The 9,894-nt window shown below is 27.1% G+C and overlaps 1 long non-coding RNA gene across 1 annotated transcript in view; it reads right to left on the reverse strand.

Moving 5' to 3' along the window:
* Positions 1-3,865: 3,865 nt before the first annotated feature.
* LOC126184814 (uncharacterized) overlaps positions 3,866-9,894 on the reverse strand; it is a 75,004-nt gene continuing 68,975 nt past the window's right edge. The window contains exon 2 of the long non-coding RNA XR_007536886.1: positions 3,866-4,044. This is a non-coding gene — a long non-coding RNA (uncharacterized LOC126184814). The remainder of the gene's footprint in view (positions 4,045-9,894) is intronic.

Consider the following 9,894-nt stretch of genomic DNA (forward strand, 5'->3'; position numbering starts at 1 on the left):
TCATTAAAATTAAGACTATAAAGACATAAAAATTAGAATGATAAGAACTTAAATAAACTGAACCTCTAGCAGTAATTATTAAAGAACAATTTCAAAAATTAAGCAAAATCAAACTAAAAGAAAAATAATCAATACCAAAATAATATCTAATCATATTCAAATCCGCATATGAATAAACACAAACCATAAAAACAAAACTAGACATAAACATTAAAGAATGAACCAATCATCAACAATTATTAACCAAACAAAGAGGGATCAAAAAAATAGTTATAAATAAATACTTTAACATAAAGATAGACCAAAAGAATTAAAAAAATCATTCCCATGAGAACGAATTATTGAAACTAAAATAGAAAGACCTAAAGCACCTTCACAAACAGAAAAAACCAAAAAAATAACAGGAAAAAAATAATCATAATCAAACTCAATAAGTAAAACAATAATTAATATAAATAAAGAAAGAACAATATATTCTAATCACAAAAGAACCATTAATAAATGCTTACGTTTAGAGGAAAAAACATAAACACCAGCAAAATAAATCAATAAAGAAGTAAAGACGGAGAATATAAACATTAGTTTTAATAGTTTAAAAAAAACGCCGGTCTTGTAAACCGGAAATAAGTTCAGCCCCCACTTTTAAAACTTCAGAGGTGGAAAAGCTTTCCATCATCGGTCCCCAAAACCGATATTTTAATAAACTAACCCCTGAAATTATCAAAATAATAATTATATCACTATCAAACGTAATAAATATTAAATTTATTAAATTAAGACACCCAATATCAATAATGCTTTTCATTATCCTACAAACTTTTTTAGTCGGGCTAATAACAGGAACAATAATGGAAAGATATTGATTATCATATATTTTATTCTTAACGTTTCTTGGTGGTATATTAGTTCTATTTATTTATATTACGAGAATTGCATCAAACGAAATATTTAAACCTAAATCAATTACGATAATTATTACCTTAACTATATGAGTATTTATTATATCAATATTAATTATTCTAGATATAACAATAATTATAGACTTTTTCAAAAATACTGAAACTATAAATATTGATAATTCAATCAATTATCAAGAAATAACAATATCTTTAGAAAAACTATATAATAGACCAACATTTATTATTACAATAATAATAATAATTTATTTATTTTTGGCACTATTAGCAGTTATTAAAATCACCAATATTAACCAGGGGCCTATTCGTAAAATAAGATAATTTACTAATGAATAAACCCTTACAATTAAGACATCTTTTAATTAAAATCATTAATAACTCTTTAGTTGATTTACCTGCACCAACAAATATTTCATTTTGATGAAATTTTGGGTCCCTCCTAGGACTATGTTTAGTAATTCAAATTGTAACCGGACTATTTTTAGCTATACATTATACATCAAATATTGAAATAGCGTTTAGTAGTGTAGTTCACATCTGCCGAGACGTAAATAATGGTTGAATTATTCGAACCTTACACGCAAATGGAGCTTCTATATTTTTTATTTGTATTTATTTACATGTAGGACAAGGAATTTACTACGGATCCTACATATACATGCACACCTGAATAATTGGTACAGTAATTCTATTCTTAGTTATAGCAACCGCATTTATAGGATACGTTTTACCTTGAGGTCAAATATCATTCTGTGGTGCGACAGTAATTACTAATTTATTATCAGCAATTCCATATTTAGGAACAGATTTAGTTCAATGGGTATGAGGAGGGTTTGCTGTTGATAATGGAACATTAAACCGATTCTTTACATTCCATTTTGTACTACCGTTTATTATTGCTGCCATGGCAGCAATTCATTTATTTTTCCTCCACCAAACTGGGTCTAATAACCCTTTAGGACTAAATGGAGATATTGAAAAAATCCCGTTTCACCCATACTTTACTTTCAAGGACTCTATTACATTTGTATTAATAACATCATTATTAATTATATTATGTTTCATTAATCCTTACCTTCTAGGGGATCCAGATAATTTTGTACCTGCTAACCCATTAGCAACTCCCGTCCATATCCAACCAGAATGATATTTCTTATTTGCATATGCAATTCTACGATCAATCCCTAATAAGCTAGGGGGTGTTATTGCACTATTCTTATCAATTAGAATCTTAATAATTTTACCATTTTATAATAAAACACCATTTCGAGGTATTCAATTCTATCCTATTAATCAAATTTTATTCTGCATTATAGTAGTTGTTGTATGCTTATTAACATGAATTGGTAAACGAGCTGTTGAAGAACCTTACATTATAACAGGACAAATCTTAACAATTATCTACTTTACACACTTCTTAATTAATGTACATATTGCAAACGCATGAGATAAACTAATTAAGGAATAATAAGTTAATTAGCTTAGGAAAAGCATATGTTTTGAAAACATAAAACTAGAAGTTTAACTCTTCTATTAACTTTTCTTAAAAAATTTCACTACATAAATGAAATAAATAAAATCTTTAAACCGACAAAGAAAATAAAAAAATTTAAAGATAAAGGCAAAAAACTTTTTCAAGCTGAGTACATTAACTTATCATAACGAAAACGTGGTAATGTTCCCCGAACTAAAATAAACCCAAAGGACATTACAGCAAGCTTAATAAAAAATATAAAAGAATAAAAATCACCACCTAAAAAAATTAAAGCTAATAATATTCTTATAAAAACAATTCTTGTATACTCAGCTAAAAAAATTAAAGTAAATCCACCTGCACCATATTCAATATTAAAACCTGAAACTAACTCAGATTCACCTTCGGCAAAGTCAAAAGGAGTACGGTTAGTTTCAGCTAAACAAGAAGCAAAACAAGCTAAAGCTAAAGGAAAAGAAATAATAATAAATCAACAAAAAAGCTGGTAATTTATAAAATCAAACATGTTAAAACTACCAATTAAAATAATTAAAGATAATAAAATTAAATCCAAACTAATTTCATATGAAATTGTTTGAGCAACAGAACGAAGAGAACCTAATAAAGAATAATTTGAATTAGAAGACCAACCAGCAATTATAACAGTATAAACACCAAATCTAGTACAACATAAAAAAAACAAAAATCCGTAAGAAAAAGGACACATATAAGTCAAGTAAGGGAAAATTACTCAAACAGCCAAGGAAATTATTAAATTAAAAACAGGAGAAAAATAATAAAGTAAATAATTAGATATAATAGGAATTGGCTGCTCCTTACAAATTAACTTAATAGCATCACTAAAGGGCTGAGAAATTCCTACAAAACCTACTTTATTTGGGCCCTTTCGAATTTGGATGTAACCTAAAACCTTATGCTCTAATAAAGTTAAAAAAGCAACACTAATTAAAACACAAATAACTAATAAAAAAAATTCAAAATAAACATAAATAAATCATAAACTATCAATACTATTTGTAGAAAAAATCTACATAAATGAATTCTAAATTCAACACATTAATCTGTCAAAATAGTAATTTAATTAATATTAATCAATAAAATAAAAAATATTTTAACCATATGGTCCTTTCGTACTAATATGAATCAATAATCTTAGGATAGAAACCGACCTGGCTCACGCCGGTCTGAACTCAGATCATGTAAGAATTTGAAGGTCGAACAGACCTAATCACTGGGCTACTGCACCCAAAATTTTTTTTAATCCAACATCGAGGTCAGAATCTGCTTTGTCGATATGAGCTCTCAAAACCAATTACGCTGTTATCCCTAAGGTAACTTAATCTTATGATCATAAATTATGGATCAAAACAACATACATAAATAAATGATATAATAATGAAGAGTTTATTTATTCTTCATGTCACCCCAACAAAACATCATCATTAAATATAGATAGACAAACAAAAAACTATATAAAAATAAAATGTTAAGCTCTATAGGGTCTTCTCGTCCTAAAGAAAAATTTAAGCCTTTTGACTCAAAAGTTAAATTCAAAAATTTATTAAGAGACAGTTGATTTCTCGTCAAGCCATTCATTCCAGCCACTAATTAAGAGACTAATGATTATGCTACCTTTGCACGGTCAAAATACCGCAGCTCTTTAAAAATCTGCTCAGTGAGCAGGCCAGACCTCAAAGTATTTTCAAGAGGACATGTTTTTGATAAACAGGCGGAAATCAATTTTCCCTAGTTCCTTATAATAAATTCAGAAGGTAAAAATTATATACAAATAAATATACTAATTCTATCATTATTACAAAAATTTTAAAATTAAATAAATAATCTTAATAAAAAACCATAAATAATTATAAATTCAAAATAAAAAATAATGAACTAAAACGTAATCCTAAATATAGCTGGTTTAAAGCTTACTATTATATTTTATAAAACAAATTATAGGTTATTAACTTCAAAGCTTATCCCTTAAAGAATAAATAAGTTAATATTTATACTTAAAAAATTAAATAAAAACAATTAACTTCAAAAAATTAAATTTTTTCTTAAGAAACTAGATATCTTGGGAAACGATTAACATTTCATTTCTATAAATAATTTAATAATAATTATGATACATTAACTATAAATTATTTATAAATCAACCAGAATCGAGACAAGTAAAATAAATACTAAAATTTTGATAAACCCTGATACAAAAGGTACAATAAATAAAATCTACTTTTAAAAATTTAAAATAATATTTCATAAAACAATTACATTACCAATAAACTATAATCTAAAAAATCAATTCTACAAAATATACAAAGATAAATTCTACAAAATTATTTTTATTAAATAATTAAAGAAACAAAAAATAAATATAATAAAATAAATAATCAAGATATCCTCTGAATGGAATGAGATACCGCCAAATTCTTTGGGTTTAAAGACATTAACTAATAGTACCCTGGTAAATATAATTAACATTTAAAAATAATAGGTTATCTAATCCTAGTTTATTATTTAAATTTCACAGAAATATAAAAAGAGCTATAAATAAATTTTAACATTTCACCTTACAAATTTATATTTTAACCCTAAAAATATAAACAACTGTTTTAACCAATAATATTCACTTGTATCAAACGTATAACCACGGCTGCTGGCACGAATTATGCCGATACTAAATCAATTGCTAAATCCAAAATCACTTGATAATTAAATCAAATTACTGCAAAATAGAACATTTAGTTTAACAAAACTTACATATAATACAAAGAAAAAGTGAATAAATAAGCAAGATTAAAACTTTTGGAAACAAAATAAGAAATTCAAAAATTTTTAAAATTAAGAAAAAATAAAAGATTCAGATATTTAAAGAAAAAAAAAGAAAAAAAACACAAATAGTGACAAAAAAAATGAAACGCGCCCTCGAATGACCACAACAACTTCTCTATTATATATAAATAAAGATTAATATGGAACATGTATACCAATAAATGTATTATATTCTTTCTTATTTAATCTTTCTTTTTACTAATAATAAAGAAAAATTAAATAATATAATAAATGTATTTTATACAATTATGTAAATTAGTGTAATATGTTATTAATATAAAATTAACTTTATATTAAGTTAACTTAAATATTAATTAATTAAATAATTTAATTATAGAAAATAAATATAATTATATTTTTATAATTAAAATAATTATTTATATTAATATAATATTTTATATTTAATAATATAGATTATATTTATTATATCCAACTATAATAATAATTAATATTAATTTACATATTATTATATAATTTATAATATATTAAATTCTTTTAAGCTAAAAACATAAGTAGCTATAATCCTAGGTAAATAAATGTATTAAAATATTCACTTAATAATAATAAAATAACATTATAGGTATTTAAATTTAATTAGATGTAACATATTAATATAAAGTATTTATTGTATATAATACATAAAATATGCTCAAATTATCCGAACCGAGATAAACTAATTAGAAATAACCAAAATAATACATAAACAAATTTAAAAAAAAAAAGTTAATTTATATATTAAATAAAAATATGAAGTGCCTGATTAAAGGGTTACCTTGATAGGGTAAATCAAGTAAATAAAAATTACCTTCATTAAAAATTACATAAGACAGAATTAATCTACCTCCTTTAGTATCAAAAACTAATGTGCATCATACACCTTAATGTAAAAAGGTAAGCTAAACAAGCTAATGGGTTCATACCCCATTTATAGAGGTATCAATCCTCTCCTTTTTAATGACCAACAATTCTACAAAACTTCTCTTCCTATCAACATTAATGATAGGAACGATCCTGTCCATTTCATCAAACTCCTGATTTGGAGTTTGAATAGGACTTGAGATCAACTTACTTTCATTTATTCCGCTCCTAACAAGAAGTAAAAATATAATAATAAATGAATCATCAATTAAATATTTTATTGTCCAAGCAATAGCATCGACAATACTATTATTTTCAATTTTGCTGATTCAAATAAAATATCCAATCGGATGAGAAACAGAATTTATTCCATCAATAATAATCAGATCTAGATTATTATTAAAGATCGGGGCTGCACCTTTCCATTTCTGATTTCCAGAAGTAATAGGAGCTTCAAGATGAAATAACTGTTTAACACTAATAACATGACAAAAAATTGCCCCAATAATGGTGTTATCTTATTGTATTCAATTAAGAATTTTCGTTTGAACAATTATCATTCTAAGAATTATTATTGGGGCAATAGGTGGTTTAAATCAAACATCTCTATGACAACTTCTAGCATATTCCTCAATTAGACATTTAGGGTGAATAATTAGATCTCTAACAGTTAGAGAAAACATCTGAGAACTATACTTTATTATTTACTCTCTATTAAGATTAATTATGGTCTTATTATTTAAGCAAATAAATCTATTTTTTATAAACCAAATTTATTCAGCCAGAAATATAAAAACTGAAATTAAATTCATAATATTTTTATCTCTTCTATCCCTAGGTGGTTTGCCACCATTCCTTGGATTTCTACCAAAATGAATTGTAATACAAGCATTAATAGAAAATAACATAACAACTATTATAACCATTATGGTTGTATTAACTACAATTACACTTTATTATTATATACATATTAGATTCTCAGCCCTAATTATGTCATACACAGAAAATTCATGATCTATAAAAATAAAATCTCAAAAATCAAGAATTATTCTCCCTAGAACAGTAATAATTCAACAATAGGATTAATCTCAACATCAACCTTAATCTCATTATACTAAGGACTTAAGTTAACTAAACTAATTACCTTCAAAGTTATAATTAAAAGAATAATCTTTTAGGCCTTAGTAAAACTTCACACCTCTAGAATTGCAGTCTAGAATCACATTTGAATATAAGGCCTAAACATCATGGTAAGAGAGAAACATCTCATAAGTAGATTTACAGTCTACCACCTTAAATTCAGCCATCTTACCGCAAAAATGATTATTCTCAACAAACCATAAGGATATTGGTACTTTATACTTCTTATTTGGAGTGTGAGCAGGAATAGTAGGAACATCAATAAGAATACTTCTTCGTGCTGAACTCGGCCAACCAGGGTCTCTAATTGGAGATGACCAAATCTATAATGTTATTATTACAGTACACGCATTTGTAATAATTTTTTATAGTAATACCTATTATAATTGGTGGATTTGGTAATTGGCTCGTACCATTAATAATTGGTGCACTAGATATGGCATTCCCACGAATAAATAATATAAGTTTTTGATTATTACCGCCTTCACTAACCCTTCTTCTTACATCTTCTATAGTAGATAATGGTGCTGGTACAGGGTGAACAGTTTACCCCCCTCTTGCAGGAGCTATCGCACATGGAGGAGAATCTGTAGACCTGGGTATTTTCTCACTTCACTTAGCAGGTGTATCATCTATTCTTGGTGCAGTAAACTTCATTACAACAGCAATTAATATATGATCAGAAAGTATAACTCTAGATCAAACACCTTTATTTGTATGATCCGTAACTATTACAGCTCTTCTCCTCCTTTTGTCGCTTCCAGTATTAGCAGGAGCGATTACTAAACTACTAACAGATCGAAACTTAAATACATCATTCTTTGACCCTGCGGGAGGAGGTGACCCAACTATATATCAACACTTATTTTGATTCTTTGGGCACCCAGAAGTTTACATTTTAATTCTTCTAGGATTTGGAATTATCTCTCACATTGTATGTCAAGAAAGAGGAAAAATTGAATCATTTGGAACACTAGGTATAATTTATGCTATATTATCAATAGGACTAATAGGATTTATTGTATGAGCACACCACATATTTACAGTAGGAATAGACGTTGACACACGAGCTTACTTTACATCAGCAACAATAATTATTGCTGTACCTACAGGAATTAAGGTATTCAGATGATTAGCTACACTATATGGAACTAAATTCAAATTCAATCCACCACTATTATGAGCTTTAGGATTTATTTTTCTATTCACAATTGGTGGACTAACAGGGTTAGTATTAGCAAACTCATCACTTGACATCGTATTACATGATACGTATTATGTAGTAGCCCACTTCCATTATGTATTATCTATAGGAGCAGTATTTGCAATCATAGGAGGTGTTATTCAATGATACCCATTATTTACAGGATTAACTATAAATAATACATGATTAAAAATCCAGTTTACAATTGTATATATTGGGGAAAACTTAACATTCTTCCCTCAACACTTCCTAGGACTAGCAGGAATACCACGACGATATTCAGATTATCCAGATGCATATACATCATGAAATGTAGTGTCAAGAATTGGATCTACAATTTCTATTGTAGGAATCATTATATTTATTGTAATTATATCAGAAAGAATGGTTACAAACCGAGCAATCATATTTAGAGCTAATATAAGAAGATCAACAGAATGATTACAAAATAACCCGCCTGCAGAACACAGCTACTCAGAACTACCATTAATTTCTAGATTCTAATATGGCAGATTAGTGCAGTAGATTTAAGCTCTACAAATAAAGGTTTGACCTTTTATTAGAAAATTTATTAATGGCAACATGATCAAATTTATCCCTTCAAGATGGAGCTTCCCCATTATTGGAGCAACTATCATTCTTCCATGATCATACTATAGTCGTATTATTATTAATTACAGTAATTGTAGGTTATGCTCTAAGTTATATATTGTTTATTGCCTATACAAACCGAAACATACTACACAGACATTGAATTGAAACAATCTGAACAGCACTGCCAGCAATTACACTAATTTTCATTGCACTCCCATCATTACAACTACTACATTTACTTGATGATTCAGTATGTGCAATAATCACAATTAAAACAATTGGACGACAATGATACTGAAGATATGAATATTCAGACTTTATAGATGTAGAATTTGACACTTATATAACACCAGAACAAGACCTAGAAAATGACGGATTTCGATTCCTAGATGTAGATAACCGAACAATTCTACCAATAAATACGGAAGAGCATCAGACGTTCTACACTCATGAGCAGTACCTGCATTAGGGGTTAAAATTGACGCAACGCCAGGTCGACTAAACCAAGGAACATTTACAATAAACCGACCTGGATTGTTCTTTGGACAATGCTCAGAAATCTGTGGAGTGAACCACAGATTCATACCAATTGTAATTGAAAGAACTTCAGTAAACTTATTTATCAAGTGAGTATCTAAGATAATCTAAGGAGTTAGTTAAAATATATAACATTAGAGTGTCAATCTAAAATAACTAAACAATTAGTACACCTTGAAATACATCAGATGACTGAAAGTAAGTAATGGTCTCTTAAACCAAAAAATAGTAAATTAATGACTACTTCTGATGGGGAAATTTAATCCAAATCCCTCAAATATCCCCTCTCATATGATTCTCCCTATTCATTATAT

Source organism: Schistocerca cancellata, chromosome 4 (genome assembly GCF_023864275.1).
Source record: "Schistocerca cancellata isolate TAMUIC-IGC-003103 chromosome 4, iqSchCanc2.1, whole genome shotgun sequence".
In the NCBI taxonomy this organism is placed as follows: Eukaryota; Metazoa; Arthropoda; class Insecta; order Orthoptera; family Acrididae; genus Schistocerca; species Schistocerca cancellata.